The sequence below is a fragment of the Acanthochromis polyacanthus genome, chromosome 19 (genome assembly GCF_021347895.1).
Source record: "Acanthochromis polyacanthus isolate Apoly-LR-REF ecotype Palm Island chromosome 19, KAUST_Apoly_ChrSc, whole genome shotgun sequence".
Lineage (NCBI taxonomy): Eukaryota > Metazoa > Chordata > Actinopteri > Pomacentridae > Acanthochromis > Acanthochromis polyacanthus.
In genome coordinates, this window is record NC_067131.1 from 23377590 (window position 1) to 23392990 (window position 15401).

Consider the following 15401-nt stretch of genomic DNA (forward strand, 5'->3'; position numbering starts at 1 on the left):
GAAAAGTATTTTGAAAAGTATTAAAAGTATTATATTTAAAATGTGTCGTGCATTTAAATTTGTGTCTTTGCTTTTTCATTCCTTCTTTTGTTTTACCTGCTTCCCACGGAGGTTGTGAGGAATAACTGAAGACTGCGCTGAGGACATATGATGCAGGCATTCACAATTACACACCTCTTCACAAACCTCGGCCTCATCTTTAAGAATTGCGCCAAGTAGTGCTATTAGGCTTGTGTGTGTAATCAGCATCTCTTTTCCAGTCGCTAGCTTTGTAATGAGAGGCAGCGCTCACCTTTTACAATGATAGCACCTGCTATTTTCATGTCTCTTTTCAAAATACACAAGATAAAGAAGAAGCAGAAGACTGAAAGGCAGAAGGGAAGAAAGATGGTGCTTACAGATCAGAACATGTGAGGCGACTTCACGCCGGGATAATTAGCAACCTCTGACATTGGACGCGCCATGAACGAGTAGTAACAGAGCAGAAGGAATCCATGGCTGGCTAATTAACAGAACGTGCTAATGAGATGATTTGTCCATGATGTTGGCTGTAACCACAGAAGAGAAACCGATAAAACGAAAAGCGGAGGAGGAGCGGAGAGAAGCAATCAGCATGGAAGCACGTAGAGTGATATTTATAGGTGATTAGAGTTGATTTACAGACGCTTCACTCTGGTGGTCCGCTCCAGCACAAGTGAAAAGTAGGTGCAAGTAGTGGAATTATTTAAGTAAATGCAACGAAAACAAATGGGGAAAAGCTCTCTCTTTCAATTCACCATAATTACTTCTTTTTTTTTAATATCCTTTTCACTCGCCTTCAGAATCCCAAAACCCACAGGTACATGGGCTAAAAATGCTAAAATCATACTGTTTTTCAGAGCCTGAAACTGTAAAAATAGACCAAATCATTGAATTTTCAACTTTTTGATCTTCCTTAAATTATTTTTGTGTGGCAAGTGGGTCCATCAGGAAAGTCAAAGCTTAAAATCGTGATATTTCATGAAAAGTTGTTAATTAAAAATGTGGCAAAAATAAATCATTCACACTAACAAGATTCTGTAAAAGAGGAAAAAAAAAACTCTGTGCTGCTTGGCAAAACCATGAAGTCATTAGTGACTCATCGACGACTTTTCTCTCTACTTCTTTTCATGGTTGTGCTGTTTCCATAGGAGTGCAGGACCTTTACATTTATAAATATATTGCAGTGAAAAATGAGCCCACTATGAGTAACAAATACCCAGAAACAGCTTGGGGGTTAGAGGGTTGAATGGTGAACAACAACATCTAATTTTCATTATGTTCTTTTCATTATGCCATTTTTGTTTAATATTTTGGAAAATGTGCTTATTGGCTTTTGTATGGCTTTCAGTGAGAAAAGAATATGGCTATTAGTCTTCTATTTTTTCTGTTGGAGTTTAGCCTGACTGACTACAAAAAGTTGAAATATGTAAATACCTAGACAAACCTTGTTCAAAGATAACATTTCTGCAGGGGTAATTTTTACACAATAATACTGTTTTAACATCAACATAACATTAACAAGAAAAGCACTCAGCGAGCGCAGTACTCCAACAAGGCTGCTCAGTCGTTGTGTCATTTCTGACGGCTGGAAATTTTTTTGTCACAGATCATGGCACTGTAGAATGTGACCATTTAATATAGATGTACCCACAAACAAAATGACCTTGCGCTGAGCACAGGCGAGTATTGCGCATGCGTACGTTGTATATGGATATTGAATTGCATGACCTCAATATGTAGTGAATGGCAGGAACTGATGGGACTTGGAAGCACCCCCACCATTTAATCAGTTGTTCATTGTATCATTTCTAACGGATAAGTCCGCAACAGTCTATTTGTAGTGGGATCACAATCATGTGATCATCAGCAGGCGGCTGATGTCGTGTTCACTTGTAGTCATGGTTACAGTGACACTATTCCACTATCTCACAATGATATAGAAATCCTTATGCAATAATATTGAATTAATAAATAAGTGGATCCAGGTAATAAGCCACATCACTGCCAAAACCTAAACACTTGGTCCTTGTGTCATTTCTGACTGTCCCTTAAAATTTCATCCAAATCTGTTTGTTTGTTTTTGAGTAATGTTGCTCACAGACAGACAAACAGACAAACTCGATCTTCACATAACTCCTCCGTTCCTTGGCGGAGTAACTAAGAATGTATATTGGTGGGTGTGTTTTTCTTACTGGACAAAGCAAGCTGCCCATGCTGCTTCTAGTTAATGCTATGCTTGGGTAAACTAACTCCATCTTTATGTTTTTACACACAGTGAAATGAAATTAACATCAATCTTCTCAGTTTGCACTGGAGCAGTTGGCAACTGAGTGCAAAGCGGCTGGAATGAGAATCAGTACCTCCAATTGTGAGGTGATGGTTCTCTTCCAGAAACTGGTGGATTGCTCCTTCTGGGTTGGGAGTGAGTTGCTGAAGAAGTTTAAGACATCAAGACATGTTTTGGATATTGAGAGAAAGCTAAGAGTAAATAGCGCTGCTGTTTGGTGTTAACAGACGTCAGCTGAGGTGATTCCAACACACAATGAGGTTCAGCCACCGCTGTGGTATTTAGACCTATTTTTGCTCCCAGGCTACCCTCAAGCTTATTGTGCCTCAGGTTCCAAGTGGCCTCTGGGCCTCACTTTAGTCCCCACTCATCACTCTCAGCTCCCAAAGTATCCAAACAATCAGTCATCCATCTACCGTGCCACACACCACGCTCAGGTACTCCAGTTCCCTTCAGCCAATCACTCACCTACACAACATTTCCACACCTGCCAGCCCACCTTATCACTCCAACACAGCAACCAGCCACTCACCTGCCAGTCTGCCCTCCCGAGATTCCCTCTGCAGGCTCTACTCACCACATTCAAAAGACTTGTTGTGAACAAACCCTTGAACTGCGGCTGTGTGGTCCAGAAATGTCAAAGCGCTTAACAAATTCTTTCTTTTGACAGTTCACAAAAACAGTAATGCTTCATTGTAATGATCTGACCTGTATACTCTCATATATAAAGTAAATAATTAAAAATGCCCATTGAGATGAATGCAACAAATTCTTTTTCAACTTAAAACCACAGTCTCCTGTATCTGTTACAGCTGTTTCCCTTTACAGCTCGGGCAAAACCGATCATTGCTCGGTAAGTTTAAAATGTGTAGTCAGTGTACCAGCGCAGAAATGTCACCACAGTAGCCAGTTTTAAAAGTCCAATATCCTGACAAATACAGCGATTAACCAGACACTGATAGGTGTAATAATCACTGCATGAACTCTTTTGATGAGAACTTGAATGGAATAGATTTTCATTTATATGCAAAAGTTCTGCATGCCAATTTTAAACCAGAAGGACAATTTCAGTGTAAGTCTGCCTTTCTCTCACACTCATTTTGTAATAACATTCTGGGTAAATGTCATTATAAATTGGACCAAACCAATCAAAGACTGACTACTTTCAGTGTAAACTTCATGTGTTTGGACGGTCCATTGATCTACAAAGTGTAATCACACTTGCAGATTCTGACTGTACAGGAATGAAAATTAAAATGTGGACTATGAGTTAACACATTGTATGAGAGACAACAAGAATGTCAAAAGCCGGGGATATCGACCGTCCTTTATGCTGTTTTGGTCTCCTCCAACTCTTTGAAGGAAATGTCTCACTCTTCAAATGCTAAACGCTACACTGTGTCCACAAGATACGTACTGAGCAAGTACAACGTTTTGAAAACAACCGTCTATTGTGGCTACAAATGACACTTATTGTAGAGGTGAGAGTGAAAAAAAACATTTAAAACTACACATTAGAACACCAAAGCTGGGAGCTGAAACAGGCTGAAAGGCTCTGTAGAGCTGAAGGGAACTAAAGCAGAAGGTCATTCTCTGTTGGTTCAACACCACCTGCTACCACACAGTGAGTCATAGGTGCGACCATTAGTGCTTTTATGCATGGGCTGTTTTTTCAGCCATTGGCTAATAGTGACTCAGCATTTACATGAGACAGATTAATCCATTTATTAACATCAAATAGCTTGCAACCTTTTCAGAACTCAATGTTTTTTTTCCCCCAATGTTGATCTGTTAAGGTAATTCATAATATTTCTGAGTGTGGACTGATATATTTCATGATTATATTGCCAGGTCTTGCACACAGCCTTTAATTTCTCACTGGGTGACACCTACTAAACCAAGTCAGCACTGCAATCTGTAATCGTCATTACTGCATGCTTGTCCTTATTGCAGTTGTGGTAATCGCAGCTGGACGGATGAAGCAATCAGTTTTAACAAATATTCTCCTCAACCTGATTCTTGTCTTTTAGAGCTTCCATCAGCTTGTGGAAGCTGTGATTCATCTTTCTCAATGTTTTCCAGGAGGGCTTGCATGTGAGGTCTTCTGGCTTTCCAAGTTAAAGTTGATTCTGGTCTGTGTCATTACTCCGCCGAGGAGGTGGAGCCTCAGTGGAGTTATGTGACGGCTGATTTACGTATCTGTTTGTCTGTCTGTTTGTTTGCAACATTACTCAAAAATGGACAAATAGATTTGGATGAAATTTTCAGGGAAGGTCAAAAATGACACAAGGACCTAATGATTAGATTTTGGCAGTGATGTGGCTAATAGTCTGGATCCATGGATTTGCTAAAGATTTCTGTATCATTGTGAGATAGCGGCATGGCGTCACTGTAACTATGACTACAAGTGAACACTACGTCAGCTGACTGCTGACAATCACATGATTGCGATCCTTCTAGAAACCAATTGTTGCTGACTTATCGGAACTTTTCTGTCAGAAATGATACAAGGAACAATCGATTAAATTGTGGGGGTCTTTCTGAGTCCCATCAATTCCCACCACCCACTACATGTTTAGGTCACATGATTCGGTATCCGTACATAATATACACATGCATAACACACGCCTGTGCTCAGCGCAAGGTCATTAGCCGTTGGAAATAATACGACTGAGCAGCCTTGGTGGAGTACTGCACTCTCTGAGTGCTTTTCTTGTTTCTCTTGAGTCCTGTAACGGAGCGCCGGTAAACGCCCCGTCATTCCCCGGCGACGTGTGTCTCTCTCTTGCTCCATGCCGGTTAGCACCGGGGCAGAGAGTGCGCTGCCGTTCCCTGTACAAAACATACATCATCGTTTTAATGCACTGTTCGCCACCACCGGACTTTTGTGCTGGCTGCAGTCGGCGTCCGAGGGTGCACACTCGGCACCGATGCGCCACAAACACACACATACACATACACACAGACACACACACACGCTCACCTGCTGATGCTGCAGCCTGTTGACTCTTCCAGAGACCAAGCCGAACTGCTTTCATGGCACACCTTAAAAGTGCTGGGTGGCGCGCATTTTCATATCATGTGACATGGAACCTTCCATTATTGGGGAGTAGAATATTGAATATGTCTCTAGCTGGTTGTAAATCCTGTTTGGGGAGCCAATAATTTATTTGTTTGTTTATGTTTCCAACTGAAATGGGTTGGATTGGAATGATGTGAAATTCTTTATGTGAGGTATTGTGTTCACCTTGAACCCTCTTTTGGCAAGTTGGTAGTTGCCCAGGGGAGGGGCTAGGGGTATAAAAGAGAGCAGTTGTTCATTGTGTGGATCGGCTTGGACAAGCTCGTCACATTGTGGGTGACAAGCTGGAAAAATTGTGAGATTTTTTATTTCCAAATGTAAATACTTTATTTGTGTACATTTTGCTGCAGTGATTTATTTTTTTTCCCTCATCGCCTTTTTCGCTGTTTTGGAACGTTGGGTGCTAAATAAAGAGAAAAAACACTGAAGCATGGTCGTCTGAGCCATCACTACTTTCCTGCTGAATCGAACCTGTGAGAAGTCCACTCTACACACTTCTGATTGTTGTGCTATCCGTGCTCTGAATATCATTTTTCTTTCTCTGTTTCTGTTTTTAATTATCATACTTGACACGAGTAGTACAGAAAAACAATCCTCATACCAGGGAGGTTAGTGCGTAATAGAAAAAAGTGAATTGCACATAATATGATCTGAGGTTGCTAAGCTACCCATGCTATTGATTTTAGCCTTAACTGAAAAATACTGATTCAGTCTGCTTTAAGTGCAAGTTAATGAGATTTTCATTTTACGTAGTGTACAACACACTAAGTCACTATGAATAGACATGTAGTTAGCGTGAATAATTTCCTTAAACATACAGTTTGATGTGGTTCCGTAGCAGTAATCAGTTGTACGTTCACTCCGTCTAAAAATGTCCGTCTACCGGCTATTAACTGGTGTGAAAATTGGGTGCTGCAATTGAACTGCTTCCCCACTTTGGCTCACACATTCCTATCTCATCCAGCGGCCCACCCCTCACGCTGCCTGTTTCTTTTGCTTTCGACATCTGTGCTATTTTTAGCTCCGTCCACGGGGAGAAGGAGCAGGAAAGAGAGAGATGACACAATCCCTTACAGATGGGTGGATGAGAGGCGGAGGAGGAGGAAGAGGAGGAGGAAGAGGAAAAGCGTAGGCGCATTCAGGATGGGTGCTCATTTGAATATCCATAGAAGCAGCTGCATTCACAAAGGTGCCGGTGAGGCAATGAGCACATTTTCAACAGCAAAAATCAATGGAGGGCTCGGCCACTGAGAGTTTTGGGTGACTAGCATTACTAATAAGTGGAGAATAGTAATGCAAAGTTACGTGGGGCATGCTCATGCGATGGAGCATTGACAATAGAACTGAGGGATAATTCGTCTGCTTGACTGACAGCAGAAATTATTTTTTTTTGTGGTAGTACACAACAAAAGATCTATGACTACGATAATCTCTCTCTTTCTAAAAACAGAATGCTTATTACAAGCATTTGCCTACGTTTCACTGATTATTCAGCTCTTTATCTGCCTCATCTGACTTGGGGGCATCCTTGTCCAAATTTTCTCTAGTTCTTCCAGAACTGCTGGCTGAACTGTTCAGTTCTGTGACATTTCTGATGAATACTTCTGATGTATTTTGTTGTAAATAATCCCATCTTTATTATATTCAGGTAATCCCAAAGAGGATTAACAAGTAAACCAGATGTAATTTAATTTGTCGGAAATCCTCATTTCTTTCCATTCCAGTTCCTCACACAAAAAATGAGAATAGATATAGATTCTATCAACCAAGTTTACTCAATGTGTGTCCGGTACTACGGCTACTGATGGACTTAAACTTTCTTGACCTTTACTCACGTTTGAGACTTCAACTGGCAACCACGGGGCTCAACTTCCTACCAGATGGATGCGGCGCTTTCTTCAAAGTTCAGTTTTGTTCTTCCCAAATGTTATTACACTCTGGTCATAATTTGGATATTTTAGCCACACTTGAAAATATGAGGTCTGTCACATCCATTAATGGTCCCCAGAGGAAGAATCCTACAGGTGTTTTTGAACCCTTGATTTCTCCTTTCATGCCACATTGAGGTTAACATTTACATTTTTGAGTGAAATTTCCTCATTCTTAAATGGATTTCATAAAATGTGGTACAGACATTCCCTTCTCCTACCATATTAACTTTGGTCCTTCCCTACACATTTCATCTGGGGCCATCATCAAGTCAAAATTTCATATTTTATTCTTCAGGATACAATTTCACAGAATTCCATGGCTCTTGGTCGTATTTCTGTTTTTTTTTTTTTTTCACTAAACACAAACTGTAGCTGTAGTTTTCAGAAAGCTGTCAAACAAAATTCAAGCAAACCTTTTCAAAAAAATCAGAAACCAAAACTGTGAATTTGGCGTTTTGCCATTACATGCCTAGACTGAATAAACTCAGCTATGCAGTGTCATCAAAAGAGGGCAAAAAAAAAACAAAATTTGGTCATCTAAAAGAAATTGAGACAAATGTAAGAATTGCTACTCTGCCAAAGAAAGTGGTGGAGTTATGTAACGATCTTTGTATGTTTGTCCGACTGTTTGTTTGTCTGTTAGTAACATTACTCAAAAACAGGCTAATGGTCTTGGATGAAATTTTCAGGGAAGTTCAGAAATGACACAAGGATCAGCTGATTAGATTTTGGCAGTGATGTGGCTTATAGTCTGAATACATTGAGTTGTTAAAGATTGCTATATCATTGTGAGATAACAGCACAGCATCACTGTAACTATAACTACAAGTGAACACCTCATCAGCTGCCTGCCATCATTGCAATCCTGCTACAAATTGACCATTGTGGACTTATTGGGACTTATCCATAACCTGGCAATAGCCAGATTAATAATTGTGTAGTACTTGATAGTACTCCACAATATCAATCTGGGACCGCTCCATGTAAATCCGTTCGGAGGAAAGAGGCACGGATTGGACAATGCAACAGTATGTCCCACCTCTGACAGGTTTGTTTTTAGCCAATCGCGGGATCTTCACAACGAGCGGAGCCAATTGGTAGATTAAACTCTTACCAAAACCCGTAGGTAAAAAAAGCACAAACATCTTTACCATCCAGAAATGCGCAAAGCGCCTCTCGTTGTTCTTCCTTCAAAGAAGTGATAGGAGATTCAGCTAAAACTGACTTAATAGCAGCATCTACACGATCGTTGTCCTCCGTTGCCATGTTTGTTTTGATCTACTGGCGCTTGGTGTTGTCGTCACACCCGGATATCCCGCCCATTATCCCGCCCCACACACGAATACTGCTGCGTGATTTGCCGTGAACCAACTTGGTGCTGTACGAAAAGTGAAGGCGGGAGCGGAGCAAGATGGTTTCTTGAGAGATTTGTGAGCTCACAAATATCGCGAGAAATCAACTTGCGGGCAAGGTTGACTTATCCATCGGAAATGATACAAGGAACAATTAGTTACCGCCTCCCGCTATATATTTAGGTCACGCAATTCGGCATCCGTACCTGATGTACACATGCATAACACATGCCTGTACTCAAGTGCAAGGACCTGTGCAAGGTCTTTTTTTTTTTTTGGATACATCTATATTAAATGGCCACAATCTATTATCCCGTGATTTGTCCCACAAATTCTTTCATGATGTCAGCTGTTGGAAATTATACGACTGAGCAGCCTTGGTGGAGTATTACACTCTAAGTGCTTTATTTGTTATATCATTGTTTTGCAAGTGTACTTCCTTGTCAGCTTATGTTGTCCATGATTTTATTTCTTTCTGGAGACGAAGACAAGAAAACAGTTTATTTGAACTGCTGATCCATCATAAGATGTAAAACCTCATTAAATCAGAACATAAGGTGTTTCCATCTTCCATGAAGTGGGCTTCCTTCCTTTGAAAAAGTAAAAAAAAAAATCCACAAACAAGCATAAAAATGTTTGATGCAATGCTTCAATCTGTGTAAGATTTTGAACTTGCAGAATTCTCTCTCTCTCTCTCTCTCTCTCTCTACATATATATATATATATATATATATATATATATACACACACACATATATACATATGTCAGGGTAGAGACTGCGATTTGGTAGAGTTGGAATTTCTACCAGTAGAGATTGCGATTGTAATCTCTACCAGTTGAAACTCCAATTCAGTTCAAGTTGCATTGCCTACTGGTGCAGCTCTGAACTAAAGTCACACTTCAGTTTGAAACCAAAAATATCAATATTTAATGGCATTTCTGGTTTGCGTCCACTTGATTCTAGTATAATTGTTCTTGGTTATTGATAAGATAAATAGCATAATAGCACTATATGCAGGTGTCAGATGTCTCCTTTCAAACTGTTGTGGTGACATTATTCCATGAATGGCTTTTACTTATGATATCTAAACATCCTCACTTTGAACTAGGTGAGCTGCTCAAGAATTATACAGTGAGACCATGCATATTGAAAATAACATATAGTGTTATTATGGTTTCAAACTGAAGTGTGAAACTCCAACTCTACCAAGTCGCAGTCTCTACCCTGACATATATATATATATATATATATATATATATATATATATATATATATATATAGCATAAATGAAATTACCTTACCTCACCACCAACAAATCTGTGCACCAGGCTGCATTAGAAGATAATGGCATTGTTGGCTTCCCGAAATGTGCACTGTAAAACGACTACAAAGGTCACTGAGGAGGGAACCCAGAATGAATGCTGTACAAATGCTTTTCACTAATCAAACTAAATGGAAATTCTGCAACAATTTCCTGGCACGATGAAAAGAAATAACAACCATAGAGCTTGTTTCCAAAATCAACCTTTGCATTTAATTCAGTGCTTCAGAAGCTGAACAGTATATGAGGAAAATTGTACAATCTTACAGACATTACAGAGACAAAAAATAAACTTCTCAATAAATATATTTGGTATTCCTGTCCATTTTTACTAAAGGAACTGTATCAAACTGTGACTTAAAGGAAACTTCATGCACACCATAGCACTCACACAGACTGAAATAAACTGCAGTATTTCTGCTTCTCTTTTGGACTACTCTATTGTTGGCACCAGTAGGCCTGCACAGCTTACACTGACTGCACCTTACGTAGAAATATCGACATAGCGAGTAAAAGGCACTCAGAGAAAAGCTTGACCATGCCAATAAACTCAAAGCAAATTGACCACAATTACTTAAGCAACTCCATAATTTCATTCCAAAAACCACTGTGTAAAAAAACAAACAACAGAATATGTTTCTGTCCATAAAAATCAACTAATTGTGTGCTTCACTTTAACAAAAAATTCCACATTATCTGTGACGGTTATTTCAATGGCAGATGTCTCATTTTGGAATGAAACAATTACAATTCACACTGCGGCAGCACACTTGAAATTGTTACAAACAGGCAGCTGTTGGAACAGAAACAAAACAGGAGTTAAGGAGAGTGCCTCAAATAGATACATATTGTCCTCTGTGTCTAAATCTCTGTCTACTCAAAATAGAAGATACATAAATAGTTTTTACACACTGTACAAGGATGCTCGTAAGACACTCACTGTTGGAGGTACATTCAGAAATGTGGCTACACTCTCAGGGCCTACAGTCTTTATGATATGTCATTTAGAAGAATACAGAGTATTTTAGAACAAAAACGTGTGCACACATATGAACATATCAATGCCGTGAAGGACGATCTTAGACTATCTCAGAGTGTATGAGCAAAGCTTGAAAGAAGCTTGTGAAACTAGATAAGGATGAGGATGTTGGGAGACAAGGGTAAAAAGGTTAAGTGTAGCTCTGGTACACGCATGCAGATTCACACGCACGCACGCACGCACGCACACAGACACACTTCCACAGCTGCTGCTCCACATGAGAACTGTCGTGACCAAGTTGGACCACATGTGATGCTCGGTAAACATTTTATCAAAGATATATATAATAATCAGTCTTATACAGTAACATCGCTACGGCTAACACAAAGCTGCTGGGTTTTCCTCAAAACCACATCAACTGCTGCTAAGGCTCGTGTTCTATTGTGGTTAACTTTCTGCTACATTCTGAGGGTTCTCAGTCAGATAGCTAGTTGTTTAAAAGATAGAGTCATCTGGTATAGTAATATGGTGTGTAAGAAGAACAATATTCAGGACAAATCCATTGAGACGGGTTTTCACAACAGCCACCACTCTATGAAGCTAACCCGATCAATGAGGACTGACCAGTTAAACCTGGTTAAGTCTGAGCCCAAGGAAGCGTTAACTTAATCTCCATGTCTCCCATCCAGTAGCTTATATAAACAATAGGGTAAGTTGTTCTCCAGAGAGCAGGAGAATGGAGGGTAAAAGAATTGATTTCCCTCTCGCTGCTCACATCTAAACGTCCAGTGGTATCGCCTCTGTTTGGTTCAGTGGGAGGCAAGGACGTGGCTTTTATAAGCTTTGTCTTTGTTGGTCTTTCCTGGGATTTCCTTGTCATACTGTCTATAAATTATGTGTGACAAGTCTAAGAGTGCTTGGAAAAGCAATTTTAACAGCGTGGAGTGGAAATGCAGCTCACTACCTACAATAGATCAATATATCACAGAGTGGTGATTACTATTGATCTGACAAAGGTGGATTGTGGTTAACTACCACAAAGCCTGCAGGAAGGTTTAAGTGTTGACGTCTCTGACAGGTACATGATGTGTAGATGATAAGTAGTAATCATCACCCTAGGTGAAATTGCTGAGTAGCATGTTCTGCATCACTTTGCCTGATTCTGTGCTGCCATCCTTTTTCAGATGGGGCCCCTCACTGCTGCCTGCTGCTTTTGCCTAATGAAAAGCAGAAGCAGCACTAGAACAGCTGGAGAAAAAGTTTTGTAGATAATAGCACGTCTTTTGAAGTGAGAGGAAATCGTATTTAAATCCAGCAGTTGCCGTTGTGAGCAACTCTTTCAAGATAGTTTGTTTGGTAGAAATAAGGACTGCTGCCTCCTCAAGTTTGCTAAGTACTTCTGCTCTGGTCAGCTAACCCAGATGTTCCTGACAGGCATATATCTGTGAATATGTAACTCTCCTGTCCCACACAGACATACCTATTTATCCATTAAACTGCATGGGAAAGGTCAGGAGGTATTAAATAACTATTCCTGAGGTGCCTATGTCTCATGCATTTCCCTTACGCAAAGAGACCAGGCTTGTAGCAATGATCTATACTGCGCTCTTAGCTCTGCTCTCTACTTGATCTCTGGGTAAATCCATAATAGGAAGTGTCAGGACAGGACAAGGGGAGGTTTTAGTATGACGCATGCTTTACCCTGTGTGTCAGCTCAGGATGGTTGTGGTGCCTTTGCTAAAGTTGTGTTTTCTGAATACATATCTGTGAAAAGCTGTCACAACATTTCCCTGGCACAGAAATATCATCCAACTCTTTTTCAGTCTGCTGTAGTGCAGAAGAAAGTCCTGCGTCGCCCTACAACTCAGTTTTCTCTCTCATTCAAAAACTCAGCATGGTCTGTCCAGACCTCAACTCCACTGTCCATCACAAAGTACCCTGGTCAGCAGTGAAGAATCCTCCTTCCTTCTTTTTCTTCTTCCTCAGTCTGTGAGCCCTCCAACAAACAGCTGCCACAAGCAGCATCACTACACCAACACACAGCAGTGCCACTGACACCACTTTGGTCTGGAGAAGCGTGTCAAAGGTGAACGTCACTCCGGTACCCGCCATGCCGATCACAAGAGAAATCACACCAAATGGGAACACGCAGCGGTACCAGGACTTCTCAGTCCCACCTGTGGCCTGGGCAAGTCTCTCCAGTGTGGGGAGAGACTCTGGAGGTTTGGCCTGGCACCTTCCAACACTTCCCTCGCCATCTCCTCCTTCTCTAAAGCCATTCAAACCCTGGTTCTGGTTCTCACAGTCCTGGGGCAAAGTGTTGGCCTCACTGCTGTTGCCGCAGTCCAAGTCCGGGTGAAGGACCGGGGCTGGGGGCTGTCGGCCCGACGAGCAGCCCATCTCAGAGCTGCTGTCCTTGAAGTGAGAGAGGCTGTCTGTTGGCGGCGACGGTCCTCTCAGCGTGCGTCCGATGATTGCTGCCGCCGATTATGACGCTACAGGGGGTTTCTCTGAAGCTGCTGTCAATGCCGGTGACGTTGCTGCTGTTGTTGTTTTCAGTACTTGACGCCAGCATGTGCCTGCAACTGGAGAGATGGAGAGAGGAGCTGAAAATAGACAGGCAGGAAAAATAGGGCAAGACAGAGAATAATACACAACTACTGGGCAAACATTTCAGCTGAGCTGCAGACTGAAACAATAACACAGAAAAGGAGGAAAAATGGTAGAAGACAGAAGATCACAAGACAGAAATACCCCTTTTTTTTACTCAGATCAGCAACAGAAGAGGCAGCACTCACCTTTTGTTTTCAGTGTCCATCAATAGGTAAATGTTCTCAGTGCTGCCTCGTCTCCTGAGCTGCTCGCAGCAGCACGGTGTGAGTGCGTTGTGAAGCCGATGTTCATAGACTATATAATCTCAGAGGAAGAGGAGGAGGAGCCTGCTGGAGGTGGTCAAGCGGATGTGAGTGTCTGATTGGCTCATTTGGCAATGTGGCTTCAGAGAGGAGGGAAAGGGGTGAGGTTAACCGTTCAGCGCTCTCATTCACTGATATGAATCCATTATTTAGTGTGACGAGGAATCTGAGATGTCCCTAAGGTGGAGCCTTATTCATGGTCTGCAGAATTAATACGAGGCTGTGTGACAAACAGAAAAGGTGCGACATGATGATGAAAGCAGTGCAACATTAGGCATAACTAGTGTCACTGCAGTTTTTACAATAACATGCGTTCATCATTGATTTGCTGCCACCTCTGCTTTAGTAGGACATGCACAAAATATAAAGTGTGTGTAGCAGATTCTGCATGCATATCTGCGCCTTCATTTTTCACTGTTTCTGTCACACACACACATTATTGTTATGGGAAAACCTCTCATATTTAAATGTTTTTCACAAGACTGCAAATTTTCCACCTCAGGGGTGATGATGGAATAACATTACTATTAGGTGAAAACCTCGTATCTCCAAAATGTCACCTTGTCAGTGTGAAAACCGAGCTTGTCCCCTGACTTGGGTGCTAATTTTGTGAGATTATTTAATAGAGTTGATCTTACCTTTCAGAAGCCTGAGGACTGACACATTTTCCAAGTTCACACAGAAGCAAGACATGTACTGTAATTATTTTTTTTTATTAACATTAAAAAAATGGTATCAAGGGTTTTCGCATAACAGTAGCGATGTGTAATTCAGGAATTCAGTGAAAACTTACCCAACGTCCAACTATTATTCTCTCATCTTTCTCTCCCTGGCCTTTTATTGTGTGCGTCATCGGTGTCTCCCTGCACAAAGGCACGGCAGTTAGCCTTGTCACGGTGATGTCTCTGTCACATTCCCTCACTGTAAGTCTCTCTTGTTGTTCACGCTACCTTTCTGTACTTAGACAATGTCAGTGGGACATATGAGCCGACTGCCACGCTTTGGTAATGACGCCTCGTATCCCTGGTAATAGAGCATGCAATGTATTGTGTCTGTGCTTGTGTGCTTGTGTGGATGTATGCGCATGTCTGCACTCATCTACATTTTCTATATTTTGCATTCTTTCTGAAGGCAATGACATGTTATAATGTACCACATCTAGTGTAATTATTTCATGTCCAATTTTGGCCAGCATCTCACAGGTACAGCTGCTGTGAAGGCTGCAAATTTTCTTTTACTGAAGCCCAGAGAAAATGGCAAAAGGTGAAAGGAATGAAAATTCAAGCAGAAACCATCCAGGCTAAATACTGAATCCAAGATGGAAGATGTTTATTTTGCAGCGCCTTCAGTGCTGTATAGTCTCGCTTAGCTAGCCCATTCTATAGAACACAATGATCTGGCTTTACTTAAAGGGGAACTTCGGTTTTTTAAACCTGGGGTCTGTTTTCATGTCATTTCATACATGTGAGTGATGGAGAAATTAATTTTTGACATAGCTCTAGTATTTAGCC

The 15401-nt window shown here is 41.1% G+C and overlaps 1 long non-coding RNA gene across 2 annotated transcripts; it reads right to left on the minus strand.

Annotated features, from left to right (window-relative positions):
- Positions 1-10183: 10183 nt before the first annotated feature.
- On the minus strand, positions 10184-15075 carry LOC110951756 (uncharacterized). Of its 2 annotated transcripts, XR_007937876.1 has the most exons (3): positions 14684-14879; positions 13774-14110; positions 10184-13560 (listed from the first exon to the last, which is right to left on the minus strand). It is a non-coding gene; the product is annotated as an uncharacterized LOC110951756 (long non-coding RNA). The 2 variants fall into 2 exon arrangements; XR_002595749.2 differs by having other exon boundaries at positions 13774-15075.
- Between the last annotated feature and the right edge of the window lie 326 nt (positions 15076-15401).